Raw genomic sequence first — 17,663 nt, 5'->3', positions numbered from 1 at the left:
GTCCCTGGATGGGTTGTGTCTGTACCTGCAAGTAGAGCTAGATGTGGTCACCACATCTCTGGAGCTGGGGACTTGACTTCCCTCTTCTGGGTCCCCACTTCCAGCCATTTGGCCCCCAGGGTTCCAGGCAGATCCAGGTGCCCGTGATCCCTGAACCCTACTCTGCCTCTGGCCAGGCTCTCAAAGGTCCACCAGGGAGGGAAGGGCACAGACATACACATGCTTAGGTGCACATTGAGCCTCTGTTGTGACCCTCGAGTGTCCAGCCTGAGGACTGAGGAGTGGGCCCTCGGTCTGGTGCTGGGGGGATGGGGGTCTAGGGCATTTACAGCCCAGGTCCAGGGGATGCCTAGGTTCCTGGTGCCTGCCCGTGATGACAGGAAGCAGTTGGATCTCTGGGTACCATCAGGCTGCTCTGAACAGCACAGGAGGATTCCAGAACAGAGGACTCACCCCTCCTCCCCCCAATCTCAGTGCCTGCAGCATCGAGGCCAAGACTAATAAAACACCCACCTCACAGGAGACAGCTTTATCTTGTTGATCGGAAGTCTGCCAGCCCAATTTATGATGGAACATAAGCTCTCCAAATCTGAATTTATGCGCTGTAGTATAACGAGAGGTCAATGGGATTAAAAGTGGGCTTGTGAGAGGACCACAGGCGGCTCAGTCCTCAGCGCTGCCACAAGAACCTCGTGGCCCTGTACCCAAGGGAAGACAGCCCAGCCCAGGAGCAGGACAGGAAAAGGGAGGGCAGGGGAGAGATCAGCCTGAGAAGAGGAAAGGAGGTGGGAGGCAGGCAGGAGAAGCAGACAGAGAGGGCCACGGGCTGGGGCTGCTGCTGGCTTGGCCGTTCAGTGTGATGGGGCAGGCACTGGGGGAGAAGGATGAAGAAAGGGAGGGAGCAGAGGTTTTCCTGCAGGGACCAGGGAGCTTTCTCTCTCCACCAAGCCCTGGGCTAGCCTCTGGCCCTGAAAATAGGTAGGAGATGGCCCTGAGGCAGGTTGAAGGACAGAGTTCTGACCCTGGCCCAGGGGCCCGTTGCCTAATGAGGTTGAAGTGTGCACACATGAACTCCTCCAGTTCGGGCCTACCTCCCTGACCCCCTCCTCGACACCCTCTGTCTTCAGCACCCCTTGAAGCACTGGATGAGGGTGAGGGAGGGGTGTGCTCGGTCCAGGTGGGGGCCTGAGCACCCGTCTAGTGTGAGACTGGCTTTCTAGGCTCAGGCTAGACCCTGACTTCAGAATTTATACAAATAAACGAAATGAAAAGTGCTGGCAGCCCTGATCTGATTACAGAGTCATTCATTCTTTGGTCGTTAATAATTTGTGCAATAAAGGATTGCGGCCGCTCAGTGTGAGGAGGAGGCTGTGGCCCAGCCTTCCCTTGGCGCCGGGGCCTCGGGAGCTGGAAACATAAATTATTAGTTTCTTATCGCTCAGCCTGCCATCGCTCATGCTGCCAGGGGCCTGGCAGGAGCCAGCGGCAGTCCCACCGCCTGCCTTGGCCTGATTCTCAGCTGCTGTTTGTTGTGGAGACTCTGGGTGAAGACCCTCATTGTCATCCCCTCCGCCGCCCCCAGAATCTCACTGGCAGGACGTGGATCCTCAGTGCAAGCTTATGGGCTGCAGCTAGCACTGAGGCCAGTTCTGGAGTGAGGGGGAGCTTGGGGGTTTTTGCTCTTGTGCTGCTCGGAGCCTCAGATCCTCCCTTTGTGTAAGTGAAGCCAAACCACTGGAGGTTGGTAAAGCTACCGCATACTCCTGGCCCATGGCACTTGCGCAGAAAGGGCAGTGGTCATTATGAGCAGTACAACAGAGGCCCACAAACTGCCCCCCTCCCTGACCTAGCCCATCCCCAGTCAGGAGAAAGGAGAGGTCTGTGTCTGGGTTTGTGTCAACTCCTCGGAGTGAGTCTGTGCCTTCCTGGGTGGGACTCAGAGCAAGCACCAGGACCTGAGTGTGCACACCTGCAGGCGTGGCATTCACTTCCTGGCTCATTTTGTTTTCCTGTGTCCAGCACTGGGCTCTTGGTCTGGTGCGCAGGCATAGGGCAAACAGTCTAGACAAGGGTGCTGTTGGAGGCAGGTGGTGCCCAAGCTGCAGCAGGGAAGGGCTTGCTGGGGTGGCTGGGTGAGCATGTTGTGCCCCTGGGCTGTGCATCTGTACCCCCAGGTGGACCTGCTGAGGTGTGCAGAGGTGGGGGTTGAATGCAAAGGCTGCAGAAGAGTGTTCCAGCCCAAGTGGTGATTAAGGCAATTATGGTAATTACGGAAATGAACACCCTCAGGCAGGGTTCCCAGCCTGTCCGCTGTGGTTCCCTGTCTCCACCCACAAACTGGGGAGGCCAAGGCAAGTTTGGGAAATTGGGGTGGTGGGCTCCAGACTCCAGATAGCCTCGATGGAGGATGTGGAAGGAGTCAGGGTTTGGGCACTGACATCTGCCTCCTGGCAGCTAATGGGATTGGACCTGAACCCTCCTGTCTTGGCTTACTTCCTAGGGGACTGGGGTTATACCCTAAGCCTACCTCAAACTCATCAGATTGGTACAGATCTGGTGTTTGGTGGTGTGCTGCCCAGAGTGTCTGAGGCTACATGCCCAGTTCTTGGCTGCCAAGACCTTTAACCTCTCCGAGTCTCAATTTGTATAATGGGAATGAGAATTAAACAAGACAATTAATATGTATCGAGCACCTGCTGTTTGCCAGGCATCCCAAGCCTGCATAGGGTGGGATAGAAATGGCTCATCCCAGCAGCTGTGCATGCTGGGAAACCGCCTGCAGGTCTGGGTCCAAGCCCAAGTCCCCCTGGCAGAGATCCTACTCTCCGCATCTATGCAGTCCGCCTCCTTCCCAGAACTGACCTCATCTTAGCAGCCCCAGAAGGTCCCCACTTAACTTAACTTGTTCAGCCTGTCCTCTGGCTTCTTGAGCACCCAGAGACAGTTGTAGTGGGCCCTTTCGTGCCCTGTGCTCTTCCCTTGCCATCCCCATAATTTCTGGGTCAGCATCAAGTGACTGGTTTTCCTTCTCATGGGTCACCTTTTCCTGTTTCCTTGCATGCCTGGTGATTTTAAATTGGATGACTAGGATTGTGTACTTTGATGGGTGCTGAATATTTTCAAAAATATTCTTATACTTTACTCTGGACATCAGGAAGTCATTTGGACAAAGTTTGGTCCCCTCAGGTCTTGCTTTTAAGCTTTGCTGGGAGGACCAGAGCAGTGTTTGGCCTGGGGCTAATTTTGTCCATTTTACAGTAGCAAGACCTAAATGTACTCCACCTGGACCAGGGGGTCCATCTCTTAGCTGGGAGGGCTTCATCACCAGTGCCCTAGGATGCTGCCACTGGGGGAGGAAATTCAATCTTGAAAATTCCCTGGGAATGGAAAGAAACTTTAGAGATGCTAGGTTTGTTTTATTGCCTGGAAGTGTATTCTGTAGACAGAAGGAACAGCAGCTTTGATAATAAACACACACATGTGCCACACAAGGGCATGCATTTGCTAATATGTGTACACACAAGACGCAGGCAGGAGTAGACATCGTCTGAAACAGAGTTGTGTTCAGATCTTGGCCTGTCATTGCGTAGGGACTCCAAGGACAGGGTGTTTCTGACATGGGGAGCTTGGAGGGAAGGACTCTTAGGGCTGGCCCTCTGGCCAAAGAAGCAGCCTTGGGATATGGTACCTGGAGGAGGCGGATATCTGACCTGCAGGCAAACCAGGATCTAGGCTCCTAGCACTGTGGATAGATGGGCAAACAGTATCAGGAATGGCATATTCCAGAGCAGGGTGGAGGGACAGAATGAAAGGGAGTGAGGGCACCATCCACCAGTCTTGCTCTTAAACTGGGCTCTATTTCTTCTATTTGGGGGACAGGTTGGACCCAAAGGCTCCAATGAGCCAGGCATTCTTTAAGTGGCAGGTAAACCTCTTTCTCAGAGAGAGAACCTGGTTTCAATTCAAAATGTCCCCCTTCAGCATAGCCAGCATCAAGTGAGAACATCTGGGAATCCCACGTCAGAGGCTTACATGGCAGGAGGATGCTGTCCCCAGCTACCCCAGGGGAGCTTAGAGGTCCGTGTCACTCTTGGGAGGTGACCTCTGTCCCCATGAGGTACTATCTTCAAAGGTAGTGACTGATTTTCAAAGCTCAGTGCCCAAATAGCACGGACACCACAGGCCCTCTGCCCTAGCATTCTCCTTTCAAGCCCTGAGCTGTCTGATGAGCCCCCCTTCTTATCCCACACTTGCTCCCCTTTAGCATCTTAGGCCTTCCCTGAGCCGGGCCTTGTGGGCAGACCTCCTAGGGTCCCACTCTTTCCCCACTGGCCTCTCTCATACTGTCCAGAATGTTCGACCTGTCATTTCTCGACTCATTAACTCCATGGCTCCACTGCCTGCAAGGTGAACACACATTTATTATTTCTCTCTGATTTGTTCAGTCAGCACTAAGCCTGCCTCTGTGTCAGGCACAGCGTCATGCCCACTATGGACAAAAGTGACTGGTTCACATGGCCCTCTCTTCTGGGCGTGGGAATCAGAAAAGGAAGCTCTAACCCTCCACCTGAAACGGGCTGGACCACCCGCATTCCAGAACAGCACTTTGGCACCAGTCCCCTCTGTCCAATTTTACTCATCCTTCCATGCCAATTTCAAATGCTGCTTCCCCTTTGAAGCTTCCTGGATCTCTCTGGTCCGAATGAGTCCATTGTCCCTTGAACTTTTGAGCATACTTCCCTGCTTTTCCAGAACTCTGACTCTGGCTCTGGCTTGCACAGGAATCCGATATTTCTGCTTGATCTGTGAGCCTAAAGAGGGGTCTCTTCTCTACTCTGGGGGGGCCAGCCAGCCCTCTGAAGACCTTGGAAATAAGTGTCGCAATGACTCAGCATTTCACAAGCATAATCTCAAGTGCCCTTAGAGCAACCTGTGTGGTAGGTGCTCTTTCCACTTCCTTTTACCCATGACAGCTGGCAGGTGGTGGAGTAACATTGAGGTCTGGTCCTCTGGATTTCTGTACTCTAGCAAAGGAGCCCACAGCTGCTCTGGCCCAAGGACTGCCCTCGAGCTCATCATTTTGATTATTAATTAACCCTTTAGTTATCGGCTAAGGAGTTCTCATGGATTCCAAGGCTGCAAGCAAAAGAAAGCAAGGGATCCAGAGAAATCCAGAGGAGCCATTGGATATCATTCTGCTACCTGGTGGAAGGGACTGGAGGGATCAGAAAACTGCGGTGAGAGGCAGCCCCGGTGGCTCAGCGGTTTAGCGCTGCCTTTAGCCTGGGGTGTGATCCTGGAGACCCTGCATGGAGCCTGCTTCTCCCTCTGCTTGTGTCTCTGCCTCTCTCTCTCTGTGTGTGTCTGTCTCTCATGAATAAATAAATAGAATTAAATCTTTTTTTTTAAGATTTTATTTATTTATTTATTCATGAGAGACAGACACACAGAGAGAGAGAGAGGCAGAGACACAGGCAGAGGGAGAAGCAGGCCCCATGCAGGGAGCCTGACGTGGGACTCGATCCTGGGTCTCCAGGATCAGGCCCTGGGCTGAAGGCGGCGCTAAACCGCTGAGCCACCCGGGCTGCCCTAGAATTAAATCTTAAAAAAAATAAAATAAAATAAAGTCTGTTTAAAAAAAAACTGTGGTGAGCCACGAAATGGGGTGCTCGGGGCAGACGAGGAGGAGGGGGGAAGAAGGCTGGTACTGAGAGCCTGACCTCTAGATACCTTAGTGTCCAGAGGCTCCAGTTAATATGGGCAAGGGCTCATCTGACTTCTGAAGCTGCTAGAAGCTGCTTTGTCATGCTTACCTGCAGCTGCATGGTCACTGGCCATCCTGGCCTTTCGCTCAGGATCGGCCTGCTTCCTTCTTTCAGCACCACACAAAGCTCATAGACACCCAGCCCCTCCTCCTGTCTGCCCCAGCACCCCATTCTTGTGCTCCACAGTTTTCTGATTTCTCCAGCCCCTTCCTCTGGGGGATAGAGCCTCTCCTCTCTGTGACCTTGCCTGGACTCTGAATCCCCGCTGCTTCAAGGCTCAGCCCCCAGCCTCTACGCCGATTATTGTCACTCTGCAAGGCCAACAGGCTGGCTCAGCATGCCCAAACACAGAAACACACACACAGATCTTTTTACCAAGAGTACACATTAGGACACACAGACCTACTAACTTGGCCCTCACCAGTCTGTGTGCTAACACAGAGACAATTCATCAGGGTTTCCCTCACCCAGGCCCAGAAACCCTGAATGAAGCACCCCCACCCCGCTCTGTGTGGTCGCCTCTAGACCAATTTCATTTATCACTGGCTGAGGATGAGTAATTTTATCGTGAAACACAGTTCAGGGTGATAGATGAGGGAGTGGGACAGGTGATCGCCTCACTGCCTCCCTCCCCTTGGAGAGGGAGGCTGGAAGGAGATTCTTGCCCTTTTATAAAGGGAGAGCAGCCTTGGAGGGGGATGAAGATGGAGGAGCCTCTGAGATAGGGTGGCTGGCAGTGCTGGGGTGGGAGGGTTGTTGAGGAGGCAGAGGACCAAGGTCCAGGCCCCGCCATGAAGAAGAGGAGACAGGGCCCAAGTAAGGAAGTGGACAGGTCTTCCCCCCAAATCTTGCTCAGGGCTGAGGCCCACAGGGTCCTACTCGGGGGGAGGGTAGGTATGTCGCTCCAGTGTCCAGACAGAGAAAGTAGAGAAAACTTTTCTCTGAAAACCTCCATAATCGTTTCCTCTTCTTACTCTGAACCTTGTCTTCTATTTGCAGTGAGATTCTCTGAATTGATGCCTTTCTCACCAGTGTCCATCTCAGCAGCTGAGCACACCTACACTGTTCAAAATAACAACCAAGACTATCAGCACTTGTCATATGCGTTTAGAGCGTATAGATTTGGATTTTCTGGAGCTTCTTCTGGCTCCAATTCGGATTCTAGTTTGAATGGCTGCCAGTGGTGGTCGGCTGGGGAGTGCTGAGCTGCCCAACCACCACCAAGGTTTCCGGCCATAGTGGGTGGCTGAGGGCTCCACAGGAGGGTGCTGGCAGGCTCAGATTGCCCAGGGAACAAGTCCCCCCCACCCCCCCCATTTGTACGGTATGAGAAGTTCCTGGGGTCTGGGAGGGGGAATGAAAGCATCCAGATCCAGCTTTTTCCTAGGTGTGAACAGCCGGAGGATCAGCTCTTACCCCCAGCTTCATGGGACCTGGCCGATTGCCCGTGGCTAGGCATGGGGACAGACAGACTCAGCCCCGCAGGAGCCCGCGGGGAGGGGCATGATCGTGGGCTGGCCGGTGGGAGCCCTTCCTAGGGGCCGGCCTCGGAGGGCGCGGACAACCTCGCTGTCACCGGGCTGACGAGCACCGAGAGAGACAGTCCCCGCCCCCCCCCCCCCCCCGGGGCGGGAGACTTGGGGGAGGGGGGGGGCTGGCGCAGGAGCAGAGCTGTCCCCAGGCAGCCGGGCAGCGCGTCCCCGGAGGCCGCCGGCGGCGCAGCGGAGGCGCCAGGCGCGTCCGGGAAGTCTGGGCGGCCGTCCGCCCGCAGCTGCCCCCGGGTCCTGCGGCCGAGCCAATCGCGACGGCTCGCCGGCGGCGGCAGCTCCCCTGCCCACCCCCAGCCGGCGCGCCGAGAGCTTAACCCTTCCCTTCCCGTCCCCCTCCGGGTCGGGCTGCGGGCCGGGGCACTGCGCGCCGGAACCCCGGGTGATGCAGCCTGGGTGGGGGTGGGAGCCCGGGGTGGCCCCGGGGCCTGGGCGCACTGCCCAGAGATCCCGGTGGGCGCCTCGGCACGGCACGCGGCAGGTACAGGAGCCGCCCAGCGGCGTCGGGGCGGTCGCGGGTCAGCGCGGTCTCGGTCTCGGTCTCGGTCTCGGTCCCGAGGAGGCCACCTCCCGTCCTTCGGTCCCATACTCCGCCCTGCCCCCACCCCCCAGTTCTCTGCAGCCCTATCTGCTCTTCTGTCTTTCCTCCCCACGTCACAGGGATAGCAGGAACGACACACCAAGGACGACTATTCTTACTAGTGTTACTAGCGGGGTAGGCACTGTGCTGTTCATTCAGATCAGAAAGCCAACGATCGCCCTCGCCGTGTTGCCCAGGTGGCGGATGAGGAGACGGAGGTCCAGAGAGGCTAAGGACGGCGGCCAAAGTCACCGTGGAGGAAACTGGACAGGATCCTGTCTCCTGCTTCGGGACTAGTGTCCCCTCTATCCCTCCTCCTGCACCTTCCATCCTATTGCTGTTGTGTGGATCTACCACAATTTGTTCATGTATTCATCAGTTGATGGATATTTGGGTTGTTTCCACTTTTTGGCCATTACAAATAGTGAACATACGTGTATAGGTATTTGGATACTAGTTTTCGATTCTTTGGGAGTATAGGCCTAAGAGTGAATTGCTGGATCATACGGCAATTCTGTGTTTTACTTTTTGAGGAACCATCAAATTGTTTTCCTCAATGGCTGCATCATTTTACACTCTCACCAGTACTCTTTTTTTTTTTTTTAATTTTATCTATTCCTGTGGATGTAGAGTGGTGCCTTGTTTATTTATGTGTTTGTTTTCTCAGCCGAATGGCAGTTTCAGGTGGCAGCGATTTACCAGTAGAGTGGGGGAGAGGGTCAGGCTGCCTGGTGATGGGGGGAGAACTGTACACATTGCCTCTGATGGTTCTAACAACCCTTCTGGGAGGCACTATTATCTCTGTGACAAAATTGTCTCTCAGAGACTGGGTCCCCTGCTCAGGGACATTCAGCTTATCAGAAGATTCTTGCTGAATTCCAAAGTCCGGTTCTCCTCTATTCCCTGCTGTCCTTGTAAGTGTTAGGTATTAGGCTGGTCTCCAGGTGAGCCCAAATGGCCAAGTCTGCAAGCTCTGGCAACAAAATCCCACATGTGTTTACCCAGAAGTGGGGGATATGGTTAGATGTCAGAACCAAATTTCTATCGCAGATACTTTCCGGAATGTGAGCCCCTTTTTGTCAATTTCGGGTCCAGAATAAGACTAGAATTTTGGGAACCTGGCCCAAAATTGCTATGATGCACTCCCACCCCCAGCTTCCTTTTTGCTCACCTTCATTTCTAAACGTTTATTTGGAACTCTTCAGCAGGGTGCAGGATGTTCAGAGAAGGTTGGAGCGGCATTTCAAGGAGGAGCAGCGCCCTCTCGTGGCCGTGCTGTGTTCCTTCGCGGAGGACCCACAGCAGTTCCACCCTGGGAAATCAAGACAACGGATGGATGAGAGACCCCGTGCCCTCTCAGGGACAGCAGGCAAGCGCCCATGGTGTCTAGGGACAAGACACGGGTGCGAGGAGGGTGGGAGTGGGTAGTCTCTCAGTCATCCAGCTACTGGAGGAGGAAAGGCAGGCGTGAGCAGGCACATGGGCCCCGCATCCCCAAGCCCCAGGGATCCTGGTTTCTTGGGTGATGGGAAGCGGTATCAGGTGGCCCTGGATCCTCACCAAACTCTAGGAGCAGGGGCCTCTTTGGACCTCACAGGTCTGAGTGTGGAGGGACCTCCACACTCATATGTTCAAGGCTCTGGCTCTGGAGAAGTAGTGACCTAGTGTCGGCCCTACACCCTTTTGCTGGTACTTCATCAGGGCTGCCAAGAAGAGCCTGCTGACACAGAAAGTGAAGCTCTGAGGGTTAGAAGGCCTTGCTTCAAATCACAAAACTGTTAGACCAGCATCTGGGGACACTGGGACTTGCACCATCCTGTGTGGCTGGCACAGTGCTCAGTGCATGAACCCTGGTGGCTTTGCATAGTCGTTCTCACTGCTTGGGAGAACATTGCAGTGACAGAGGGAACTCTGGCTGCAGTAGTTTAGTCCAGAGCCACCTCTGTCCTGCTGAGAGACCCCTCATTTGGGCTAAATTCCTGGTCCCCTTTGCTCAGATCCAAGTTCTTTCTTGGGCCTGGTCACTGTTCATACTATATGTGGCTTGCTGGTGTCAGTTCTTTCCTCATCAGCAGAGGAAAGGGCTTGCGATATCCCTCTCCTTCGATCTCTCTGGCCTGGACTCTCTCCCATGTCCCCCTGCACAAGCCTTGTATTCAACCTTGTTTTTGGCATTTTAGAAATGTTTTTCTAGCTAAAGTTCCCACCTTTATTTTTTTATTTTTATTTTTTTAAAGATTTTATTTATTTATTCATGAAAGACAGAGAGAGAGAGAGGCAAAGACACAGGCAGAGGGAGAAGCAGGCTCCATGCACCGGGAGCCCGATGTGGGATTCGATCCCGGGTCTCCAGGATTGCGCCCTGGGCCAAAGGCAGGCGCCAAACCACTGCGCCACCCAGGGATCCCTAAAGTTCCCACCTTTATAAGTTATCCTCCACAATAGTGTCTTTTTACATAAATTAACATAATCCTGTAGGGCCTAGAGAGGAGGCTGAGCTCAGCCTGTGGACTCCTCTTTCTCTCTCTCTCTCTCTCTCTTTTTAAAAAGATTTTATTTATGAGAAAGACAGAGAGAGAGGCAGAGACACAGGCAGAGGGGAGAAGCAGGCTCCATGCAGGGAGCCTGTTGCAGGACTACATCCCGGGACTCCAGGATCATGCTCTGGGCCAAAGGCAGGCACCCAACCCCTGAGCCACCCTGGTGTCTCTGGACTCCTTTCCAATGACAGGCCCTAGGGTCTCTGATGAGGGTCTTGAATATGAATTGATGAGCTGTATGTGGGAGTGGGAGTGGGAGGAACAGTCTAGAGGGGGGAGATGAACATATGTTGGCAGAAGTGCATAGATGTGGGGTGTTCATTTATTTTCAGCTCCTAAGTGCCCAGTGTGTATAGGAGGTGGGGCTTAGAGGCAAGACAGAGTAGAGCTTGAAGGAAGATGAGAGCCCCTGAAAGCCTCTAAACTGCCTCCAGTGATCCCCTCATGTTGCCCATGATCTGTGTAATGGCAGGAAGTGATGGAGCATCACTTCTGAGCTTCTGAGATTAAGTTATGAAAATATGGCAAGCAGAAAAGATGACACAGTGAGAACCTCAAAAAAAAAAAAAGCGAAACTATCAAATAGAAGTCATGGAAATGAAGAATATAATAACTGAAAAATACACTAGAGAGGTACAATGGCAGACTAGATGAAGCACAAAAAAGGATCAGTGACACCTTTTAAAGACAGGGCACCTGGGGTACCTGGGTGGCTCAGTTGGTTAAGCTTCTGACACTTAATTTTGGCTCAGGTCATGATTTCAGGGCTGTGAGATCAAGCCCTGCATCGGGCTTCATACTGGGCATGGAGTCTGCTTAAGATTCACTTTCTCCCTCTCCCTCTGCCCCTACGCCTCTCTCTCCGGAAAAAGAAAAGAAAAGAAAAGAAAAAGACAGGGCAGTGGAACTCACTGGAACAGAGGAGCAAAAAGAAAAAAGAGTGGAAAAACAAAAATAAAGATAGCTTGAGGGACTTCTGAGACAATATCAAGTGCACTAACATACATGTTAGAGGGCTCTCAGAAGGAGAAGAAAAGGAAGAAAGTGACAGGAAGCTTATTTGAAGTAATGGCTGAAAACTTCCCTAACCTGAGGAAGGAAACAGACATTTAGATCCTGGAAGCAAACAGAATTCTAAATAAGATGAAGTCAAAGACACCAACACCAAGACACGTTATAATTAAACTGTTAAAAATTGATGACAGGAGAGAATAGTAAAAGCATCAAGAGAAAACAACTTGTTATATGCAAAGAAACCTCCACAAGAATATTGGTAGATTTTTTAAGCAGAAACTTGTCAGGCCTGAAGGGAGTGGCATCATATATATTTAAAGTATGATATATATTTAAAGTATTGAAGGGGTGTCTGGATGGCTCAGTTGGTGGAGCATGCAACTCTTGATCTTGGTTTTGTGACTTCAAACCCCACATTGGGCATAGAGCTTACCTAAAATAAATAAATAAATAGACAAATAGATAAGTTAATTAATAATAAATAATAAACAAATAAACTAAAAATAAAATTCCTTGAAAAAAGTACTGAAAGAAAAAACTTCCAACCCAGAATACTCTACCTAGCAAAGTTATCATTCAGAATTGAAAGAGAGATACAGAGTTTCCCAGACAAGCAAAATCTAAAGGAGTTCATCACCACTAGACTGATATCACATGAATTGTTAAAGGAAGTTCTTAAAGCTCAAAACAAAAAGTGTGTTAAGTATGAATGAGAAAAAAAAAGTATGAATGAGAAAACATATGAAAGTATAAATGCCATTGGTAACATAGAGTAAAGATAGTTTATAAAGCTAGTATAATGGTTAAAAAACTGAAATGGTAAAAATAGCTATAACTACAACAATTAGTTAAGGGACAGACAGGATAAAAAGTTGTAAAATGTGACATTGAAAACATAAAATCTGTATGTCGGAGAGTAAAAATGTAAAGCTTTATTTTTTAAAAAATTATGCATTTTAGAGAGAGAGAGAGAGTGAGAGGAGGGCCAGAGGGAGAGAATCTTTCAAGCAGATTCCCTGTTCAGCATGGATCCCACTGGGGGCTCCATCTCACGGCCCATGAGGTGGTGACTTGAGCCAAACCAAGAGTTAGACACTTAAGTGACTGAGCCACCCAGGCATCCCTAAAAATGTAGAGGTTTAGAATGCATTCAAACTTAAGTTTAGAATGCATTCAAACTTAAAACAGATAGACTGTTAAAATATACATTATTATATGTAGGCCTCATGGTAATGACAACTCAAAAACATATGGTAGATACACGAAAGATAAAGAGAAATGAATCTAAGCATAGCACTAATTAAATTCACCAAACTACAAAAGAAGAGAGCAAGAGAACAAAGGAACAGAGAGAAACTACAAAAACAGCCACAAAAGAAAGAATAAAATGGAAATAAGTACACACCTATCAGATAATTACTTAACATATAAATGGACTAAATTGTCCAGTCAAAAGACATAGAGTGACTAAATATATAAAAAAATAAGACCCATCTATATGCTGTCCACAAGACTCTATTTTATTTTAATTTTTAAAAAATATTTTATTTATTTATGAGAGACACACAGAGAGCGAGAGAGAGAGGCAGAGACACAGGCAGAGGGAGAAGCAGGCTCCATGCAGGGAGCCTGATGTGGGACTCGATCCGGGGATTCCAGGATCACTCCTTGAGCTGAAGGCAGACACTCAACCGCTGAGCCACCCAGGCATCCCCTACAAGACTCACTTTAGATGTAAGGACATGCACACATACTCTGAAAGTGAAGAGATGGACAAAGGTGCTCCATGCAAATGGAACACAAATGGAAGCTGGGATATCTATGCTTGTAGCAGACAAAACACACTTTTTTATTAAAAAGATTTTATTTATTTGAGAGAAAGAGGAAAAAAAAAACATGGGAGGAGCAAAGGGACAGGGACAAGCAGACTCTGTGCTGAGCACAGAGCCTGACATGGGGCTTAATCCCACAACTCTGAGATAATGACCTGAGCCAAAATCAGGAGTCTGATGCTTAAGCGACTGATCCACCCAGGTACCCCCAAAACACACTTTAAGACAAAGACTAATAAGCAACAATGAGGGACTTTACATAATAATAAAAGGATCAACCCAAGAAAAGGATATAATATTTGTAAATATTTCTGTGCCCAACAAAAGAGGATCTAGATTTATGAAGCAAATATTAACAAACCTAAAGGGAAAACTAGCAATATAATAATAGTTGGGGGATTTTAATACCTCACTTACATCAATGGATAGATCATTCAGGAGAAAATCAATAAGGAAAAATGGTCTTAACATATAAGACCAGACAGAATTAATAGATATATAGTTGATCCTTGAACAACACAGGTTTGACCTTCAGGGGTCCACTTTTATGTAGATTTTCTTAATAAATACAATACAGGACTAGAAATGTATTTCCCTTCCTTATGATTTTTATAATAATATTTTCTTTACTCTGGTTCACTTTATTGTAAGAATAAAGTATATAATATAAATAACACAAAAAATACATGTTAATCAACTGTGTATGTTATCAGTAAGTTTCTGGTCAACAGTAGGCTATTAGTAGTTAAATTCTGGGGGACTCAAAAGTTAATACATGGATTTTTGACTTGTGGTAGGTTAGCACTCCTAATCCCTGCACTGTTCAAGGGTCAAGTGTATACAAAACATTCAATTCCAAAATAACATTTTTCTCAAGTGCACATGAAACATTCTCCAGGATGAAATATAAGGCTCAAAACAAGTCTTAATAGATGTAATAAGCTTTTTGGAACACAATGGTGCAAAACTAGAAATCGATTATTCACATATGTGAAGATTACAAAACATTCTACTGAACAACCAATGGATCAAAGAAAAATATCCAAAAATACCTTGAGACAAATGAAAATGGAAACATAACATACCAAAACATATGGGATGCAGCAAAAGCAGTTCTAAGACCATAGCACTACATGAAGGTCAATGCCTACATAAATAAACAAGAAAAATCTAAAACTAAATTTACACTTCAAGGAACTAGAAAAAGAACAAACAAAGCCCAAGGTTAGAAGGAAGGAGATAAACATCAGAGTGGAACTAAATGAAACAGAGAGTAAGAAGACAACAGAAAAGATCAATGTAACAAAGAGCTGGTTCTTTGAAAAGATAGACAAAATTAACAAATCCTTAGTTAGACTCACCAAGAAAAAGAAGAGAGAAGGCTCAAATAAAATCAGAAATGAAAGAGATGTATCATGAGAGACTGCTGTGAACAATTATAAACTGACAAATTTGACAACCTAGAAAAATGGATAAATTCCTAGAAACCTACAACCTACAAAGACTGAATCATGAAGAAATAGAAAATCTGAACAGACCAATTAGTAGTAAGGAGATTTAATCAGTAATATAAAACCTCCCAACAAACAAAAATCCAGGACCAGATGGCTTCACTGGTGAATTCTTACAAACATTCAAAGGAGAATTAATACCAATCCTTCTCAAACTTTTCCAAAAAAATAGAAGAGGCGGGAACACTTCCAAACTCATTTTACAAGGCCAGCATTACCCTGATACTACAAGTAGACAAATATGCCACAAGAAAAAGGAAATTACAGACTAATATGTTGATGAAAATACATGCAAAAATCCCAGACAAAATATTAGCAGACTGAATTCAATAATACATTAAAAGGATCATACACCATGATCAAGCAGTATTTATCCCAGGAATGCAAAGATGGTTCAATATCCACAAATCAATCTGATATACCATATTAACAAAATGAAGGATAAAAATTATATGATCATCTCAATAGATGCAGAGAAAGAATCTAACAAATTCTAACATGTATTTAAGATAAAAAACTCTCAACAAAGTAGGTATAGAGGGAATGTACCTCATCATAATAAAGGCCATACACAACATGCCCACAACTAACATCATACTCAACAATGAAAAGCTGAAAGCTTTTCCTCTAAGATCATGAACAAGACAAGGATGCCCACTCTCACCTTTATTCAACACAGTATTGGAAGTCCTTTCCAGAACAATTAGGCAATAAAAAGAAGTAAAAGGCATCTAGATTGGAAAGGAAGAAGTAAAACTCACTATTTTCAGATGACATATTATATACAGAAAACCCACTAAAGAACTGTTATAACTAATAATGAATTCAGTTAAGTTGAAGTATACAAAATCAATACAAAAAATCTGTTGCAGTTCTGTACACTAATAATGAAGTATCAGAAAGAGAAACTAAGAAAACAATCCTATTTATAATTGTATCAAAAAGAATAAAATATCTAGGAATAAATTTAACCAAGGAGGTGAAAGATATGTACTGTGAAACTATAAAAACACTGATGAAAGATATTGAGGATGCCACAAAAAAATGGAAAGATATTTCATGCTCATGGAACCTGTTTTGGATTTGAAGGTGAAAACTAAGACAGTAATGAAAGAAATTGAAGAAGATGCAAATAAATGGAAAGATATTTTGTGCTCATAAACTGAAAGAATTAATATATGTTTAAAAATATTTTACTTATTTATTTGAGAGAGAGAGAGAGAAAGAAAGAATGAGTGAGGGGGGAGGGACAGAGGGAGAGAGAGAAGCAGACTCCTCACTGAGCAGGGACTCCAACATGGGGCTCACTCCCAGGACCCTGAGATCATGACCCAAGCCAAAGGCAGACACTTAACTGACTGAACCACCCAGGTGCCCCAATAATTAATATTGTTAAAATATCTATATTACCCAAAGCAACCTACAGATTCATACAATTCCTATCAAAATTACAGTGATAGGGCAGCCCCGGTGGCCAAATGGTTTAGTGCCGCCTTCAGCCTGGGATGTGATCTTGCAGACCTGGGATCGAGTCCCATGTTGGGTTCCCTGCATGGGGCCTGCTTCTCCCTCTGCCTGTATCTTTGCCTCTCTCCCTCTCTCTCTCTGTGTCTGTCATGAATAAATAAATAAAATCTTTAAAAAAATTAGTGACATTTTCCCATAGAAATAGAGCAAACAACCCTAAAGTTTTTATGGAACCACAAAAGACCCTAGATAGCTAAAGCAATCTTGAGATAGAACAAAGCTGGAGGCATTATACTCCCTAATCTCAAACAAAACAGTAATTTGAAAATATATATGTACCCCCATGTTCATTGCAACATTATTTACAATAGCCAAGACATGAAAACAGCCTCAGACAGAAAAATGGATAAAGATGTGGAATATTACACACACACACACACACACACACACACACACACACACAATGGGATATTACTCAGCCATATGAAGGGATATGCAACAACATGGATGGACTTTGAGGGAGTTATGCTAAGTGAAATAAGTCAGAGAAAGACAAATATTGTATGATCTCACATATTTGGAATCTAAAAACAAAAAGAAAATAAGACAGGAAACCCCTGAGCTCATAGATACAGAGAACAAATTGGTGGTTGCCAGAGTTAGAGGGTGAGAGAGGTGAAATGAGTGAAGCATGTTAAAAGGTACAAATTTGGGCAGCCCTGGTGGCCCAGCAGTTTAGCGCTGCCTTCAGCCTGGGGTGTGATCCTGGAGACCCGGGATCAAGTCCCACATCAGGCTCCCTGCATGGGGCCTGCTCCTCCCTCTGCCTGTGTCTCTGCCTCTCTCTCTCTCTCTCTCTCTCTCTCTCTGTGTGTCTCTCATGAATAAATAAATAAAATCTTTAAAAAAGGTACAAATTTCCAGTTATAAAATAAGCATATCATGGGGATGTAATGTACAGCATGATGCATGATGACCAGAGTTAATACAGTATTGCATATTTGTGAGAGTAGATTTAAGAGAGTAGATTTTAAAAGTTCTCATCACAAGAAAAAAATTTTAACTATGTATGGTGATGTGTTAATTAGACTTGTTGTGGTGATCATTTCACAACACATACAAATATCAAATCATTACACTGTATGCCTGAAATTAATATAGTATTTTATGTCAATTATACCTCAATTAAAAAAAAAAGACTATAGTTTCCTTCTTGGTCCTATGCTCACTCTGAGCAAGCTCTTTACCATGTTGTGAGGTAAGCCCATGAAGAATCCCATGTGACAAGGGACCAGGCCTGACCACAACCACATGACTGAGCTTGGAAGAAAAGTCTTCAAGTCAGGCTTCCAGAATGAGACCATAATCCTGGCCAATAACTTGAGGGAAAGAGGGCCTGGGAGGTAG

At 47.1% G+C, this 17,663-nt stretch overlaps 1 protein-coding gene across 5 annotated transcripts in view; it reads right to left on the bottom strand.

Annotated features, from left to right (window-relative positions):
* Positions 1 to 17,663, bottom strand: part of SAMD11 (sterile alpha motif domain containing 11) — a 53,340-nt gene that overhangs the window by 29,031 nt on the left and 6,646 nt on the right. For 4 of the 5 annotated variants that reach the window (XM_035715907.2, XM_035715906.2, XM_035715904.2 and 1 more), the window contains one exon: positions 9,064 to 9,204. The exons of the other annotated variant lie outside the window; for it this stretch is intronic. The gene's annotated coding sequence lies outside the window, so the exon portion shown is untranslated. The remainder of the gene's footprint in view (positions 1 to 9,063; positions 9,205 to 17,663) is intronic. 5 annotated transcript variants of the gene reach the window in all.

The sequence above is a fragment of the Canis lupus genome, chromosome 5 (assembly GCF_003254725.2).
Source record: "Canis lupus dingo isolate Sandy chromosome 5, ASM325472v2, whole genome shotgun sequence".
In the NCBI taxonomy this organism is placed as follows: Eukaryota; Metazoa; Chordata; class Mammalia; order Carnivora; family Canidae; genus Canis; species Canis lupus.
This window is presented reverse-complemented; position numbering and strand designations above follow the sequence as displayed.